Source organism: Nicotiana tomentosiformis, chromosome 4 (genome assembly GCF_000390325.3).
Source record: "Nicotiana tomentosiformis chromosome 4, ASM39032v3, whole genome shotgun sequence".
NCBI classification, from domain to species: domain Eukaryota; kingdom Viridiplantae; phylum Streptophyta; class Magnoliopsida; order Solanales; family Solanaceae; genus Nicotiana; species Nicotiana tomentosiformis.
Genome location: NC_090815.1, coordinates 117,206,223 through 117,224,927, shown reverse-complemented (window position 1 = coordinate 117,224,927; position 18,705 = coordinate 117,206,223). Strand labels below are relative to the sequence as shown.

Here is an 18,705-nt window from a genome sequence, read left to right as displayed (position 1 = left end):
ACTTCAATCTCGGGATAACTTATACCGTAATTTTAGATCTCAACCAAATATGAGATAAACTCATCTCACTTCCAGAATTAATTATCCCGTATCCCAAGTACAAAATGAGTCCTGAGAGATTACATTAGACATGTGAACAACCACATCTATGATATCGTGAGGTGGAGGAAAAAAATAGTTTTTTGACTGTCAATTTTTGTCCTTCTAGAATTACAACACTAATCAGTGGCTTAAATGTTGTAGGAATGTTTTTCATGTTACAGTACACCGTTTTCCATATCTGGCACACCCTTATTTCCAGGAAAGTAAACAACTATTGTTGATATCTTGAGTGAGGATATTTTTTTAGTGAACTTGGAGGCGGAACCAAGATTTCAAACTTATGGAATACGGATTTTAATTGTATTAAATTATTAATTTTTAAATTAATAATTTATTTATATTTAATGGATTTTTTAAAGAAAATACATGACTCGAACTAAAGTTATTGGGTTCGGTCGAACCCATTCCCGGCACTCTAGCTCCGCCATTGTAGAACTACAATAAGAGTAATCAGTAGGCTTAATTTTCGACGGTCCAGGCTAAAAACAACTCTTTTCCATATCTTGCACCCTTTTGCAGGAAAGGCTTTGAATCACGTCACTTTTCCTTTTTGCAGATGTAGTTAGAATCTTCAATGTGGTGTTCCAAACTCTATTCCTTTATACTTAAAAGTGTTTGAAAATTTGTAGGTTTATATGCATTGCACTGGGTAATAATTAACGGAGAGATGCCATAATGCTAGATAGTACTAGTACTAATTTGGGTCAATTGATGTTATGGTCTATTACAATTTTTTTATTTAATATAAAAATTTTCAAGATATTTTTATTTTTTTCACTTAAGAGGCCTGAAAATAAATTATAAGTAATTTTCATCTCTCCAAATTGTAAAAGGTTATGTTGAATTATTTTTCTAGTTATTTTTGTGTTATCTTAATGGGTGTCCTGTACTTTCTTTTGAATTTTCTTTTTAAGGACTAGCTTTCTGCCTGTTGAGGAAAAACTCGAGAACTTACTTGCACCTATATTTGCCGTTTTAGCAGAGCTAATAAGCAACTATAAGAGTGGAAAGGTTTGTTTGATTTCAGGGTATTAATTTATTTAGCATAAGAACAATAATACTTATTAAAGGTTTTAGCAATATTTTCCAGAGACGGCAAATGTAAAAGCCATGAATATGCAAGAGAAGGCATAGAAAAGACTTCCATTAGAAGATAATAATAGCACGGTATGATGATATCCAAAATTGCAATAACTATCGAGGTATCAAGCTGCTTAGCCATACTATGAAAGTTTGGAAGAGAGTGATAGAGCTAAGGGTGAGGAGGAGTATGTCTATTTCTGAGAACCAGTTCGAGTTTATGCCGGGGCGTTCGACTACAGAAGCCATCCACCTTGTTAGGAGATTTATGGAGCAGTATAGGGAGAGAAAGAAGGACTTGCATATGGTGTTCATCGACTTAGAAAAGACGTACGATAAAGTTCCGAGGGAAGTTTTGTGGAGATGTTTGGAAGCTAGAGGTGTACTTGTCGCCTACGTTAGGTTGATTAAGGACATGTATGATGGAGCAAAGACCCGGGTGAGGATGGTGGGTGGGACTCGGACCATTTTCCGGTTATGACGGGGTTGCATCAGTGGTCGGCACTCAACCCTTTTTTGTTTGCTCTGGTAATGGACGTACTGACGCTCCACATCCAAGAGGAGGTGTCGTGGTGCATGCTATTTGCAAATAATATTGTATTGATTGACGAGATGTGAGACGGTGTGAACGCGCAATTAGAGGTATGTAGGCAGACCCTGGAGTCTAAAGGTTTCAGGTTGAGTAGGACCAAGACAGAATACTTGGAGTGTAAGTTCAGTGGTGAGACTCAAGGAGGGGAGGGGGAGGTGAGGTTGGACTCACAGATCATCCCTAGGAGAGGAAGTTTTAAGTACCTTGGGTCTATTATTCAGGAGGATGGGGAGATTGATAAACATGTCACACATCGTATTGGGGCGGAATGGATAAAATGGAGACTCGCTTCCAGTATTTTGTGTGACAAGAAGGTGCCACCAAAACTTAAAGGTAAGTTCTACAGAGTGGTGGCCAGGACAACGATGTTGTATGGGGCTAAGTGTTGGCCAGTCCAGATCGCTCATGTCCAGAAAATAAAGGTAGCAGAGATGAGGATGTTGAGATGGATGTGCGGGCACACCAGGTTAGATAGGATCAGAAATAAGATTATTCGCGACAAGGTGAGTGTGGCCTCTATTGAGGACAAGATGCGGGAAGCGCGGCTTAGATGGTTTGGTCATGTGAAGAGGAGGAGCACAGACGCCCCGGTGAGGAGGTGTGAGAGATTGACATTGGAGGGCCTACGGAGAGATAGAGGTAGGCCAAAGAAGAGGTGGGGATAGATGATTAGGCAAGACATGGCGCAGCTTCAGCTGACCGAAGACATGGCCCTTGATAGGAAGGTATGGAGGTCGAGGATTAGAGTAGTAGTGTAGGTAGTCTAGACTGTTCATAACATTAGTATTGGCACACAGTCTCGCTTTCTATTGGTAATAGATTTTTATGACTAACCGTTATTTTTTTTCATTGTTGATCACCTTACTATCTTGTTGTTGTTATTCTGCTTTTATATGGCTTTTTGGTGTTGTTCCTTCTTGTCTATATTTTTTATTAATGTGGTGCTCATGCTTTTCTGAGCCGAGGTTCTACTGGAAACAGCCTCTCTATCCCCACAAGGTAGGGGTAAGGTCTATGTACACACTACCCTCCCCAAACCCCACAGTGTGGGATAATATTGGTTATGTTGTTGTTGTTGTAATCACTAGTAGAAACATTACAAAACAAGCATAGCTATACACAACTAGCTACTTTAAGTAAACAAAAAACAATCTACCTCCTATTATGTTCTCCTATTTAGCAGTCTAAGCCTATACATATAAAGCTGGGCTATGGATTGCAAATTTAAAAGATCAACTTCTGTAACTGGTTCCTCGTGTCGCTCGTGCCTCTAATGTTACATACACATGTTATCTCTCTACTATGCTCTCTTGTTCTCTAGCTTCTCCTTTGAAAATTCTGTTATTTCTTTTCTTCCATATTGCATGTATTAACTCTGCATATGTCATTTGGATAATCTTTGTTGTAGTTGTTCTCCCTTTAGCTTTGTGCATTATCCACCTGAAGAGTAAAGTCCATGTCTGTCCTATTTGAGTTTGCATTTGCAGCCACTGTAACAGTCTGCTCCACAATCCTTTTGAAAAACTGCATTCCCCAAATAGGTGATCTTTGCTTTCATCTGATACATGGCACAACACACAAAGTGATTATACATTGATACCCCATTTGCGAAGTCTGTCTGTGGTAGCAAGCTTCCCATGGCACTACAACCATAGAGTAAAATATAGCTTTGGGTCTGGCTCTATTATGGTAAATCAATTTCCTCAATGATTCCCTAGTAGCTGTTTGTAGATGTATCTAATGATGGTTTTCTTTTGTATAGTAGGTCTTTGCAGTTGCTTGACAGCATCCCTTGCACCCAATATCTTCTTTACCATCCAGTTTGCCCGATTTGGTATGTTCATTTCAAATATGTTTTGCCCTTTGATATAGTACATATTAATCTATTTTATCCACATTTTATCTGCCTTATGTGCCACACCCCAAAATATCTTTGCTATTGCTGCTTTGTTCCACATTTGTATATTGGTGATTTTGTAGCTTCCAACTGCTTTAGGAAGACATATTATGTTCCAGGCCAACAACGTCTTCTTTGTGATTACATTACCTCCTGACCACACATAGGTTCTGCAGTATGCCTCAATTAATTTAACTACTTTGATAGGTAATATGAACATTTGGGCCCAGTATGCTAGCATGCCAAATAACACTATTTGCACCAATTGGATTCTCCCAGCATAGGATAATTCTTAGCTGTCCAGGATGATATTTTTGCTGTGATCTTATTTATGAGAGGTAGACATTGTGCCAATGTAAGCTTCTTTGTGTCCAAGGGGATCCCGAGATATCTGAAAGGCATCTCCCCTTGAGTGTATCATGTTTTGTGTAATAAAGCTTCCTGGACAGCTTATGTAACCTACAAAGTAAATTGCACTTTTAGCTATATTTTCTTATAACCCTAAAGCATCAGAAAAAGATAGAAAGTAGTCTTGTAATTATTGTACAGAGTCTAGGTCTCCCCTTGCAAATAATAACTAGTCATCCGCAAAACTGAGATGAGTTATGCCCAGTTTCTCACATCTGGGATAATATTTGAAGCTCTTGTTCTACTTTAGCTCATCCAATAACCTACTCAAATACTCCATGGCTATAACAAATAGGTAAGTGGGTATTGTATCCCCTTGTCTTAAAACTTTTGCTCCTGAAAAAGGCTCTATTGCTTCACTATTGAATAAGATAGAGTAACTGACAGATGACACACAAGCCATGATCCATTTTATATACTTAGTTGAAAACTGCAGGTACTCCAACATTTGTTCAATATACACCCATTCAACTGAATCAATAAGCTTTCATCATGTCAACTTTAACCATGCATCTGGGAGAAATGTGTTTCCTATTATAAGTTTTCACCAGTTCATGAGCTAAGATGATATTATCAAAGATTCTTCATCCAGGAATAAAGCAGCTTGTGCTTCAAAGATAATCCAGGGCATCACTACTTGCATTCTATTGGCTAACACCTTAGATATCAGCTTGTACAATATTGTTCAACAAGCAATAGGTATGTATTCCCTTATTGTTTCTGGATTAGAAACTTTAGGAAGTAGAATAATGGTTGTACAGCTAATTGCTTTATACATGATACTTGTCCGAAATAACTCTTTGATTGCATTGCAGACCCCCTTCTTAATGATTGGCCAAACCTTTTTGAAGAAAACTGCTTTGTAGCCATCAATTCTAGGGGCTTTCTCATTGCCTATTAAGCAGAAGCCTTTGTATATCTCTTCATCTATCACTTCTGTACACAGTTATAATTGTTGTTGATGTGTCAGGATTTGCCCTTTTTTCATGACCATTCTATTAACTGCAGGAAGATGTGTGGCTGATGCTCCCATTAAGGCTTTGTAGAATTGCATCAGCTCTTCTTTAATGTCAGCATTTTCAGTGAGGTTCCTTCTTGTTAGTGATTTAAGTTCAGTGATCTGCTTCTTCTGCCTTTTCTCTTTCATGATTGCTGAGAAGTACTTATTGTTGGAGTCTCCCAATTGAATCCAATTAGCTTGTGCTTTTGTTGTAATATGCTTTCTTCAATTAACTAGTTTTCCAACTGCTACAAGTAAGCTTTTTCTTGGCTATTTAGTGCATCAATGTATTGATTGTGCATTTGTGCTTGTATGCTCTTCAAATTATTCCGTGCTTGCTCAATCCTCTCATTAACTCTTATGTACTTGATGGTAGATTAGAAACCCGTATTTTAGTCATAGTTTACACTCTAATTACTGTATTTTATGTGTGTTTGAGTTTAAATGATAATGAGTTGTACTTATTATATATTTTATGCCTTGTAGGAGTTAATTCTGAGTTAAAAAGATGAATTGGAGTTAAATCGAATATGTTGGAGCTCTGAAGTCTGAGTAAAAGCCCAAAAAATTAAGTTGGAATCATGCTCGGGGGTCGAGGACCAAGTCCGGATGTCAAACAGGGAAAGAAACAATTTACTCTGAAAAAACTACACTGTCATGTTGCATGGGGCTGCGAGGCGTGGTGCGATAGTGAAATTCCTACCTGACAGACAAAAATCAAGCCCTCTGATAAACTCCATAGGCGCACCACATGGGGCACCGCGGCCTACGCCACGTCTGTGCATTTTGGGTTAGAGTAATTTTTGTTTCGGCTTAGAAAGGGTAATTTTGTCCGGTCCCACTTCTACACGGTATAAATACACCAAAAATACGTTTTTGTAGGGACTTTTGACCTACAAAAGATTTGAGAACCAACCAAGGCAAGAAGACTCAAGAATTCATCAAGATTTCAACCAACGATCGGTGTAATACGAGAGTTTGTATTGAATCATTATCATTGATGTCTTCTATGTTTTTAAACCTTATTGAGATGACTTTTTCCATTGCTATGGAGTAAATTCCATTAGAGTATTGACATATACGGTGTTTTGATAACTTGATTAGAGATTCGATTCTCGATAGTTGTTTGAATTAATTGATGGATTTTTAATTTGTATTATGGAGTTATTTCATATTTTGCCTAATTCAGGGACCAATTTTTACTTTAGTGTATTCATGTTTTCTCTTCCATGTACAGGAAACAAGTTGAATTCTCTAGTGTATGACTCAAACTTCGTCAAAAGAATTGATTCCATATAATCCAGATATAGAAAAGTATCTGCGACAGTTGAGGAAAGAGGAAGAATTCACTGGATAATTCTTGGGGTAACCTTCAACCCAAGAATACATGGCTAAAAATGGTGAGCAGGTAGTTGATTTGGCTGCACGGGAAGCAGTCGCACGGGCAGCTACTGAGGCAGCATGAAGAGTTGCTGAGGAGACTGTCGAAGATGATGGAGGTCAAAGATTCAATCTAAACTGACCCTAGGTTGAAGACCAGTTCAAGAATGCAACACCCAGGCTTGGAAGATCATTGGGTGACTATGCCAGACCAGTCTACAATCAAGGACTGTCAAGTGTCAGACTTCCACCCATAGCAGCAAACAACTTCGAGTTAAAGCAAGGCTTGCTTCAAACCACCAAAACAACTGTATCTTCAGAGGGAAGGTGAATGAAGATCATAACACTTACTTGATGGACTTTGAAGAAATCATGAACACCTTGGAGTACAATAGAGCATCAAAAGATGCGATCTACTTAAGGGCATTCCCCTTTTCATTGAAAGATAACGTGAAGCATTGGCTTCGTAGCTTACCCACAGGGTCGATCAGGACATGGGAAGATATGACCAAAACGTTTCTTGAAAAGTAATTCTCAACTGCAATAACAGGGAAATTCAGAAGGGAAATCCATAATTTCTGCCAGAATGAGACATAAATGATTTTTGAAGCTTGGGAAAGATTCAAGGAGATAGTGAGAAGATGTCAACATAATGGAATTGAATTATGAATACAACTTCAGGACTTCTGGGATGGACTGACACCCTCCTCACAAAGAACTCTGAGTACCGCATGTGGAGGTCCATTAATAAAGAAAACTCCGGGGGAGGTCGTCTTAATTCTTGATGAATTATCTGAGGGCACTACCTAGTAGCCTACTGAGGGTAATGACAGGAGAAAATCTATTGGGGTTCACCAGGTGGTCTCTAACACATCAGTGCAAGACCGGCTAAACACCATGGCTACTGAGATAAGAAAGATGACATTGGCCAAAATACAGAGTGAACCGCAAGCAGCATGTGACTTTTGTGGAATGGGACACCCCACGCATGAGTGTCAAGCTTCAGCTGAGGAAGTAAACATGGTAGGGAACTTTAGTTAAGGAAACTACCAAGGTGGGAACAACTATAATGCTATGGGGCAAAGACATCCAGTGTTTTCATGGAGTTCACCTAGTGTGAGTTTGAACTCATGGTAGCAAAATAATCCTAGACCCAGAGTTAAAAACCACTAGGTTTTCAGAACCAGCAGAGGCAGCAATACCAGGGTACAACCATCTGGGAGCAGGGCACAACCATCCGAAATTTAGAATGACAAATGGGACAAATTAGAATATTATTATTTGAGAGGGCTCCTGGGACTCTACCCTCTTACACTGAAAAGAACCTAAAGGAAACAATCAAAGTTGTATCTCTGAGAAGCGACAAAATATTGGCTGGCCCAGTTGTGAAAGCTAGACCAGAGGCATTAAAATAACAGACTAAGACAATGGTAGAGAAAAAGAGTGAAGAGCAGTAAGTCCAGAGTAGTGGGTACAAAATAAGAATAAAGAAAGTAGAAACATGCTAGCTCTACCATTCCCTCAAAAGATGATGCGAGAAAAACTTGACAAATATTTTGGGCGGTTCTTGGAGATGCTCAAGCAACTTTAAGTGAACATTCCCTTCACAGAAGTACTCACTCAGATGCATGTTATGCTAAGTTCTTGAAGGAAATCCTGTCTGGCAAGAGGGAGTTGGAGGAGACAACAATGGTCAAGCTGAATTCCCACTGCAGTGCCATATTGCAAAATAAAATTTTCCAAAAGTGTGGGGGACCCAGAAAGTTTCACCATACCATGCTCGTCGGGGAGTGAGAAATTCGACAAGGCCCTCTGTAATTCTGGTGCTTCTTTAAATCTAATGTCTTTGTCTGTGTTCAGGAAGCTGAAAGGTAAGCTTGGAGTGATCAAATCAATACCAGTGTCCCTACAACTGGCTGACTGGACCACCATTTTGCCTGAGGGAATAATTGAAGGAATCAATGAATTCTAGTGCGGGTAGACAAGTTTGTGTTCCCCGTAAACTTTATTATGGTAGATATGGAAGTGAATAAGGAGGTATCTCTAATTCTAGGGAGGCCATTTTTATGAAATACCCCAGTGATGAGGCGTCTTCCTGACGAGCGCAAAACACACAACAAAATGATTGTTCGCTAGTCAAAGATAATATAGTTAAATCATCGTCTCAACAGGGATTGAATTTAAATAATGCTCTAGTAATTTTTGGTTTAACTGCTATTTAGGATGATCAAAACTTGATTTAGATTGATTACAAACTACGATAAACTAATAAAGTAAAGCAATTGACAATTGATTGCAAAGAATTAGAGATTAGCAGAGTTAGGTTCTTATCAATGTGAGGAACAAGGGTTATGACGGGATAGGTGCAAGATAGTTATTTTGGATTTAACTCTAATTTAATTCACTCTAATGTTCTAATGATTCTCACGAATTCACTCAATGATTAGTTATAACGTATAGTCAAGACTACTCTCTCGATTAAATCTTAACTCTACGAGATGAACTAATATAAACACTGTGAAAATATGCAAGCATGCGTTAATGGATTAGTTTTCAGGAAAATATCTCTCAAATGTTCTCCTAACGTGATTTAATCAATAATTCAACAAGATCTTTCAATTACTTAAGAGAATCAGTGAATTAAATCAAATAAAATAATGCAAATATAATCACCAACATATTCCTCTTTCGATTAAATAAACCGGTGAATAAGGTTGCAACAATTCAAAGCTCCATAAACGAAGTCAAAAAAAGAACTAGAGTTAAAATCCACAAATATTTATCAAAACATCATATCTGTCAAACCCTAAGGGAAACTTCTCCATAATCATGGATGAAGTCATCACAAATATAATTAAAGATGAATAAAACATCAATCTAATGTTACAATTCAAAGTCCCGTATTGAATTGATGGAAAGATGATGAAATTCTATATCTTGTAATCTCCAATGCTCTCCCAAATCTTCCAAGGTCAAAAGTCCTTGAAAAATATCTTTTTGATGTATTTATACCATGTAGGAACGGGCCCGGACGAAACTATCCTTTCTAAAAATACTCTGAGAATTTTGTACACGCGTGCCGCCCCAGCGGGGCGTTAGATGGGAAGTTCATTGAGCGGATTTTGACAGACAGCAATAAAATTACACTGTCGCGCCGCCCCATGCGCTGCGGCAGTACATGTTTTACAAAGTGACATTGTTTCTTCAATTTTTGATATCCAGTCGATGTCCTCGACCCCCGAATGCGATCCCGGTTTAAGCTCCCGATTATCTTTTTAACTCGAAATCACTTCCTTCAAGGCATAAAACACATAATAAGTGCAATTCACAATCATTCAAGCTCAAACATAAGTAAACTACAGTAATTAGAATGCAAACTATGGCTAAAATATGGGTTTCTAGCCTACCATCAACACCCCACACTTAAACCATTGCTCGTCCTCGAGCAATTAAACTGCACTTCACATGGAGACGACCTTCTTATCAGACAACTTCCGGAACTCATCATGCCAAGAATAATTAAAGCAGACTAATCACCATATCATAACATCCTAGCCTCAAAACTCAACTCAAAAGCACCACGTATTATCTTCAAAAACATGCTCACTTACTCTAACACATAGGCAAAAGACATTACCTTTACTTCGCAAATCTTGTTCCCTCATACCAAAGATAGAAATTAGTTCCACACACAGTAAAATTCATGAACAAATAGGAACTCAAGATAGAAAGAATTAACTCACTCTCAGAAACAAAATTCATGCGCCACAGAAGATGTACCATAGGCTTGCCCGTAGTGTAATACTCTACTAATTTGAGCTCATTCAGTAAATGATCAAGTAGGACTTTAATTGGTTGTAATGTAGGCTGCGGGACAAGTAAGATACAATTTGGATAATAGTGGATATACCTCCCTGAGCACTTTAATACATACAATTTCACAATTTAAAACCCAACCTTCACATCTGATTAACACCAAGCTCCCAATTTCTTTAAGCACAGACAAAGTAAGATTTACCACTAGCCAGGAATAATTTTCTTTGTAATATATACAAACACCAACATTTTTTTCTTTCTCTTGTTTTTTAATTCCCTACAAGTGGCTCTCACCCTTTTTTTCTCAAATAGTGCACCTTTCTCCTTTTTCAATAGTTCCACTCAAAAACTTGATCATACCTCAACTCAGCTTTAACAAGCTAATAACAAATTTCAAGTTCTCATACGAGCGCAAAACACAACACAAAATTATTGCTCGCTAGTCAAAGATAGTATAGTTTAACTATTATCTCCACAGGGATTGGATGTAAACAATGTTCGAATAATCTTCAGTTAATTACTATCCAGAAAAATTAACACTTGATTTGATAACTATTACTACATTAACTACTAAAAATTAAGCAATTAATAATTGATTACAAAAGACAGCGGATGAGCAATGGAGAAATATCAATGAGAGAAATAAGGGTAATTGACTAGATAGGTTCAAGATAACTGACTCGGGATCCAATTCTTGAGTTAATTCACTCTATAATACGGTCGATTCTCACGAATTCAACTGATAATCAGATTACACTTGAAGTTAATGTTCCTCTTTCGATTAAACCTTAATTTCAGTAATTAATCCAATTGAAGCACGATAAATAATTGCAACAATAAAATGATGATTATGATCTAAAGGGTAACTTCTCACAAATATTTCCCTGTTTTCTAGTTCGATTAATAATTCAAGAGGCTCTTTCGATTACCTAATTGAATCATGAATTTAAACTAGAGCATAAGATTTAAAGAAATTAAATATAAAGCTCCTCTTTCGATTAAGCAAAATAAGAAATAACTCCACAATGCGAATTAAAACTCTATTAATTAATTCTAACAATTATCAAGAATTGAATCCCTAATCAAGTTATCGAAACACCATATCTGTCAACACCCTAATGTAAATTACTCCATAGCAATGGAGTAAGACATCTCAATAAGGTTCAAAAACAAAGAAAACATCAATTCTAATGATTCGATACAATTTCTCGTATTGCACCAATTGCAGGTTGAACTCTTGATGAATTCTTGAGTATTCTTGTCTTAGTTGGTTCTCCAATCTTTTGTAGGTCAAAAGTCCTCTAAAATCGTATTTTTGGTGTATTTATACCATGTAGATATAAGCTCGGACAAAACTACCCTTTCCTAGCCGAACTAGGAAATCACTCTGACAATTTTACACCCCCGCGTCGCGCCATTCAGCGCACTTGTGGGGAAATTTAGAGAGCTTGCCAAATGCCTATCAGACCAAATTTGCACTGTCGTGCTTTACGGCTTCCCATGCAGCACGGCTGTGCCTTTTTCTCAAAGTAAATTCTCTCATCCACTTTTTAACATCCAAACTTGGTGCTCGACCCCCGAACGTGATCCTGGCTTAATTTCTTGGGCTTCTACTCAGATTTCAAAGCTCTAACTTGTTCAATTTAGCTCTAAATTATCTTAATAATTCGAAATCGTTTCTTGCAAGGCATAAAACACGTAATAAGTGCAATTCATTATCATTTGAGCTCAAACACACATAAAATGCAGTAATTAGACTGCAATCTATGGCTAAAATATGGGTTTTTAGTCTACCATCAATAGGTAAAAAGGTTCAAATAAATGGTTAATTCAATAAAATGGGTCAGGCTTGCAAGCCGATTTATTTCCGGCAGACCCAGCCATATCTCAGGCGAGCAGGGGAGCACAGATCCCTACCGCGCAGGATCATGGACATGAAGCTGCTGTATATCAGACCCAGGGTGCACTACCCGTGGGTGGAGCCCAGCCAATGGCAATAGCTACACCTGAGCCCAGGCCAGCTGTAGCCACTGATCCGCAAAACTATTGGACAGATGGACTAGACTACATCCTCCTGTTTTTGGGGGTGAGCAACATGAGGATCCCCAGGATTTCATTGATCGGTACAAGGATAGACTGTACAACATAAGGATATTGGAGACTCATGGGGTAGACTTTGCTACTTTTCAACTAGAGGGCAGAGCCCGTAGATGGTGGCAGTCTTATGTTCTTGGCAGACCAGCAGATTCTCCTCCCATGACTTGGGACAGGTTCACCCGTATCTTCCTGGACAGGTATATTCCACCCTCCCAGAGGGAAGAGTTGCAGTTTCAGTTTGAGCAGCTCCAATAGGGTCAGATGTGAGTGACTGATTATAAGGCGAGGTTTTCTGAATTATCTCTCCATGCACTTATGATACTCCCTACTGAGGCGGAGAGAGTGCAGAGATTTACAGCTGGTTTATATACTGGCATTCATCCACTATGGCTCGAGAGGTTGAGATGGGTACTTCTTATGAGCTAGTTGTGGAGATAGCCCGGAGGATTGAGGGTGTGCGTCAGCAGAGCCGAGAGCATATTATGAGAGATAAGCGGTTCAGGTACTCTGGAGAGTTCAGAGGTGCTCCGTCTAGGGGCAGAGGTTAGTTCGTGAGGGGTCAGTCCAGCAGACCCCCATTTCCAGCACCACCACCTCCTCAGGGGTACTCGAGTGCGACCTTATCTCAGTGCTATACCAGAGAGTTCTTACCGCCCACCAGCTATTCAGGGTCCTCCCAGTGGGTATTCAGGTCCCTAGGGCCAGACTCTTAGTCAGCAGCCCATCGCACCGAAGAGTTGTTACGAGTGCGGGGATCCTAGTCACATGCGGAGGTTTTGCCCCAGGCTTCGGGGTAGACTAGTACAGTAGGGTCAGCAGCCTATGCTTCTCGCACCAATTGCTCCACCAGTAGTCCGACCACCAAGAGGTGGATGACAGGTGGGTAGGGGCCTAGAGGTGGAGGTCAGCCAGGCGAAGGCCAGCCAGTTGGCGCTCCAGCTCGGTTATATGCTTTTCCGGCTAGACCAGATACAGAGGCCTCAGATGCTGTGATTACAGGTATTATTTCTATTTTCGGCAAGGATGCCTCAGTATTATTTGATCCAGGATCCACGTATTCATATGTGTCATCTCTATTTGCTCTATTCTTGGGTGTTTCTCGTAAGTCCTTTAATACTCCTGTTTATGTGTCCACTCCTGTAGGCGATTCTGTTATTGTGAACCGGATCTACCAGTCTTGTATTATTACATTATGTGGTTATGAAACTAGAGCTGATCTCTTATTGCTCGAGATGACCGATTTTGAAATTATTCTGGGTATGGACTGGTTATCTCCATATCATGCTATTCTAGATTATCATGCCAAAACTGTTACCTTGGCTATTCTATCTTTGCCTAGGCTGGAGTGGAAGGGTTAGTCGGTTAGTTCATTTAATCGGGTTATTTCATTTATAAAGACTCAACACATGGTTGAGAAGGGTTGTTTGGCTTATCTAGCCTATGTTCGGGATACTACTGTAGAGACTCCGGCTATTGATTCAGTGCCAGTAGTTCGGGAGTTCTCCGATGTATTTCCTTGAGATCTTCCAAGTATGCCACCTGATCGGGATATTGATTTGTGTATTGACTTGGCTCCAGATACTCAACCTATATCTATTCCACCGTATCGCATGGCTCCGAAAGAATTGAAAGAATAGCTTGAAGAGTTACTAGCCAAAGGGTTCGTCAGACCGAGTGTATCGCCTTGGGGTGCACCAGTATTATTTGTGAAGAAGAAAGATGGCACAATGCGAATATGTATTGATTATTGCCAATTGAACAAAGTTACTGTTAAGAACAAGTACCTGTTGCCGCGTATTGATGACCTATTTGACCAACATAAGATGATGAAGCCATTAACAACATAACAATGCAAGTGAGTCAAATAATAAGTATACTTTAAGAAAGCTCATTGCATTGTGATGGTTAATATATGGAGGAGATACCCGGTGAGAATGAGCCTACCCGAGATGATGAACATCTACAGCGAGAGTTGTCCACTCTGCAAGATGACTCTGTTTCAACTGAAATGATTGAAAATGAGGCTTTGGTTGATTATGAAGCAATACAAGAAGAGTTCAAACCCCCATACACCTATCCACAATTGCAATTTTTGGTAGAAGAAAATGAGGAACAAATGGTCTTGGACTTATCATAGGAGTACACACATGACCTTTCTTCTTCATTTTCTTATTCTAACCTTGATCATGTGGATTTTAATTTTGGGGATATACAGGAATATGCAAAGATTGATCTTGTGAATGAATACAGAAATAAGTTGAGGATAATCCTACAAGAACAATCCACCACTTAAAATGAGACTAAGAAAGAAAGAAAAGAGCGGGTCTTGCAAATATCCTTAAAGGACTTTGGCCTGATGAGATCCATAAAGAATCCCGAGGAGCAAAAGCGAAAAATGCATTCAAAATTAGGGGTGGAGTTCACAAGTTCTGGGAAACGGAAAAAATCCAGGAAAGTTTTCTTTACCTCTTGCTTTTTATTTGTGTATCATGGGGACATGCCACAATCTATGTGTATGTTTTTTTTGTAATTCATTTGATTGAAAACTTTAATTTTTTTAATTTTTCCCGACGATGGATGTCATTCGATAGGTTTCTTGAGGGATTAAGTTGAAGAAAAAAATAATATATTATTTTCTTTAAGTAGTATAATAATTTTTTCTTGATTTTACTTTGTGCCGCGGTTCTTTTCCAAGTATTTTATTTGAACCGGGTGTAGTTAGTTTTATTTTTTTAGGAGTAGAAGATCTTGTACTGTGATTTTAAATAAAAGCAAAATCTCGTGACTTTATTATGCCTTGAGAATAGTAAGTGCTTTAGTTGTGACGCATAGGCTCAGCTTTTTGACTCATGTATAAGCACCTTAAATTGTATTATCTTAACTTTGCTTAACTACTTTGATTAGAGTGTCTTGATGAGTCCGATCCTGAGTGCTTTTTGTGCCATGTGTGTGTGAGATTTTGTGTATTATGTGCATTGCATTTGATGTCTAGAACTTGCCCCGTGTGTTTGCAAAGTGAAATAGTAGTTTATTCAGTCTTGGAAGTGATATGGGCATTTTGTTGTTGAGCCAGTTATATGTTGTTACCACCTAATTGTTATGTATCCTAGTTGACCCCTTTGAGCGTGTAATCCTATTTCTTTGGCAACCACATTACAAGCCTTACCCAATTATTTGAATTGACCATCTATTCGAAACCTCTTACCTCTCACGGGCACTTGAAATTGTCATGAACTTTGTAAAAGTTAAAGTGTGGGGTGTTGGTTTGGATTTTGAGTGGCACTATTGGAATAAGGAGAAAAGTGCATTGTTTTTAAAAAAAAATAAGAGCCACTTGAATTGAAAAATAAAATGAATAAAAAATTCATTATTAGCGGTAACTCTTAATGTATTTGTGCTTAAAGAAGTTGGGAGTTGACGTATACTGATATGAAGATGGAGTTATGGTTTGACATAAATATGGAGTTTTAAATGATTAAATTGTATGTATTAATATACTCAGGGAGGTGTAGTCAATATATCTAATGTATCATATCCATCCCGCAGCCTACATTACAACTAAATAAATTCCTACTTGATCCATGACTGAATAAGCTCAATAAGTAGAGTAGTACACTGGGCAAGCTTATGGTACATTCTTTGTGGTGTATGAATTTCATTTCTAAGAGTGATTTAATTCTTTCTATCTTGAGTTCCTATGTGTTCTTGAATTTTATTATGTGTGGAACTACTCTCTATTATTATATGAGGGTAAGGAAAGGTAATGTCATTGACCTATGTGTTAGAGTAAGTGAGCAGGTTGTGAAAAATGAGTGGTGTTGTCGAGTCAACTCTTGAGGCAAGGATGTTACGGTATTGTGCTTAATCTGTTATATTATTCTTGGTGTGGTGAGTAAGGAGAATTGTTTAAAAAAGGTCGTGTCTATGTGAAGTATAGTTTAATTGCTCGAGGACGAGCAATGATTTAAGTGTGGGGTGTTGATGGTAGGCTAGAAACCCGTATTTTAGTCGCTTATTACACTCTAATTCACTGCACTTTACTTATGTTGAGTTTTAATTAGTAGTGTTTTCACTTATTATGTGTTTTATACTGTGTAGGAGTGATTCCGAGTTATTTAGATGTTACAGAGCAAATTCGAGCTAATTGGAGCTTTGAAGTCTGAGTAGAAGCCCAAGGGATTAAACCAGGATCGCGTTCGGGGGTCGAGGACCACGTCCGAATGTCAAAAATTGGAGAAATGAACTACTCTAAGAAAAATGCACAGTCGCGCCGCATGGGGCGCCGCGGCAGTGCAAAATATGCCTAGAAATGGAATTGCGAAATGTTCTGGAAATTGCCACAAGCGCACCGCATGGCGTGGTGCGGCATGCGGCGCGGTAGCCCAAAAATGTTAGAGTGACTTCCCATTTCCGCTTTAAAAAGCGTAATTTCGTCCGGGTATTATTGGGGGATGGCTTAAATACACGGGAAAACACCATTTTCGGGACTTTTGACACAATTTTGACCTAAGGAGGCCAAGGAGGCTAAGGAGGAGTTGGAAGTACACAAGTACAAGGATTTCATCATTCCTTCCTCACTCAAGATCTGGGTTTGAATTGAATTTATATTTTCTGATACTTTAGTTACATTTTTGAAGAACTTCTCCATGTCTATGGAGTAGTTCCTTTTGGGTTTTGATGGATTTGGTGTATTGATAATTGTTTGTGGATTATAACTCTATTTTTATGTTTTTGAATCGTTTTTGGAAGATTTAATTATTGCATCTATATTCACTTGTTCTTGTAATCGAAAGAGGCATAACTTGTGATATATTTGCATTATATTGTGGGTTGAGTTCATAGATTCTTCTAAGTAATTGAAAGAGGTTAGTTGAATCATTGATTAGACCTAGTTAGGAGAATAATCGAGAAAGATTCTCCTAAAGACCAATACATTACGCATTCTTGAATATCTTCACAGAGCTTAAATTGGTTCATATTGAGAGGTTGAGAATTAATTGAGAGAGGAGTTTCTACTAAATAATTATACTGATAATTAAGTGACTTCGAGAGACTCACTTGAACATTAAAAGTGAATTATCTAGAGTTAAATCCCAGACAATTATGTTGCACATATCCTATCAAAACCCTATTTTCTCACATTGATAACTTCCTTGCTTACCTTTGTTGTGACTGTCATTAGTCAATAGTTATAGATTTTAGATTATTAATTATATTAGTCTCAACTATTGATCCTCCTGGATAGCAATCAAGCTATAAGCTACGAGATTACTACTTAAATCCAATCATTGTGGACACGATATTATATTATACTATCTTTGACTAGCGAGCAAAATTTAAGTGTGTATTTTGCGCTCGTCACATGAGTGTGGGGTGGTTCCCCATTTGGCTTGCTTGTTATTTTATATGTTGTGGCTAATGTTTTTCGTCTTGTGCAGGTACAATGTCTCGCCGACCTAGCAAACGTGCTAATACCGATTCTTCTGGGGTTGCTTCTAGCAATAGTAGAGGAGGTAGGCGGGTACCACCCCCTGCCCCGGCGGAGGAAGAGATAGAGCTCATAGACCCAGATGCTGACGAGGTCCCAGAGTGCAAATTTGGTATTTGGGTTGTCCCAGCCCAAGCTAGACATTGGTTCCAAATGTTTGTCCCTGCGGTGAACCCGGAGCCTGAGGTTGTTGTCGACGATGGAATGTTGGCCCGAAAAATAATGAGATATATAACAACATTCCGAATTTGGGTTTTGACAGTCTGTTCCGTCCCGATGATGCAGTGAACGTGAACCTGGTAAAGGAGTTTTATACCAACTGGCAACCTAAGGCCAACCTGGATGTTGTGTACGAGGTGCGGGTACGAGGTAAAGTGATTACCTTCTACTCCCAAGTAATCAATCGGATTTTGGGTTTCACAAAGCACTCCCACAAGCTCTTTCAGAGGTTTCTCCGTTGGCTAGACTATCTTGATATCCGCCGACAGCTATGTGGAGCTGACTCTTCTGCCGTATGGATGCGAGGTGTTAATGAGTTCCACAAGGACATGAAGAAGGGAACATTCCAGTGTCTGGTCAGGGTTATTTTGCGGCTAATGAATGCCAAAATCATGCCTGCTCAAAGGGACACTGATGTATCATGGCTAAAAGTGTGTTTGATCTATGCCTTTTTGACAAGGACGCGGTTTGATCTCGGAAAAATCATGCTGGAGCACATGGAGAGAGTGCGACCATTTGGGGCCCGCCGCCTATACTACCCGAGTATGATCACTCGGCTATTGCGGGAGCACCATGTAGAGAAGGAGTTTCATTATGACCGGACCATCCCAATGTCATATCCTATC

The 18,705-nt window shown here is 38.9% G+C and overlaps 1 non-coding gene across 1 annotated transcript; it reads right to left on the bottom strand.

Annotated features, from left to right (window-relative positions):
• Positions 1–7,011: 7,011 nt before the first annotated feature.
• On the bottom strand, positions 7,012–7,118 carry LOC117278027 (small nucleolar RNA R71). Its single transcript, XR_004508336.1, has one exon. It is a non-coding gene; the product is annotated as a small nucleolar RNA R71 (small nucleolar RNA).
• Positions 7,119–18,705: the final 11,587 nt, after the last annotated feature.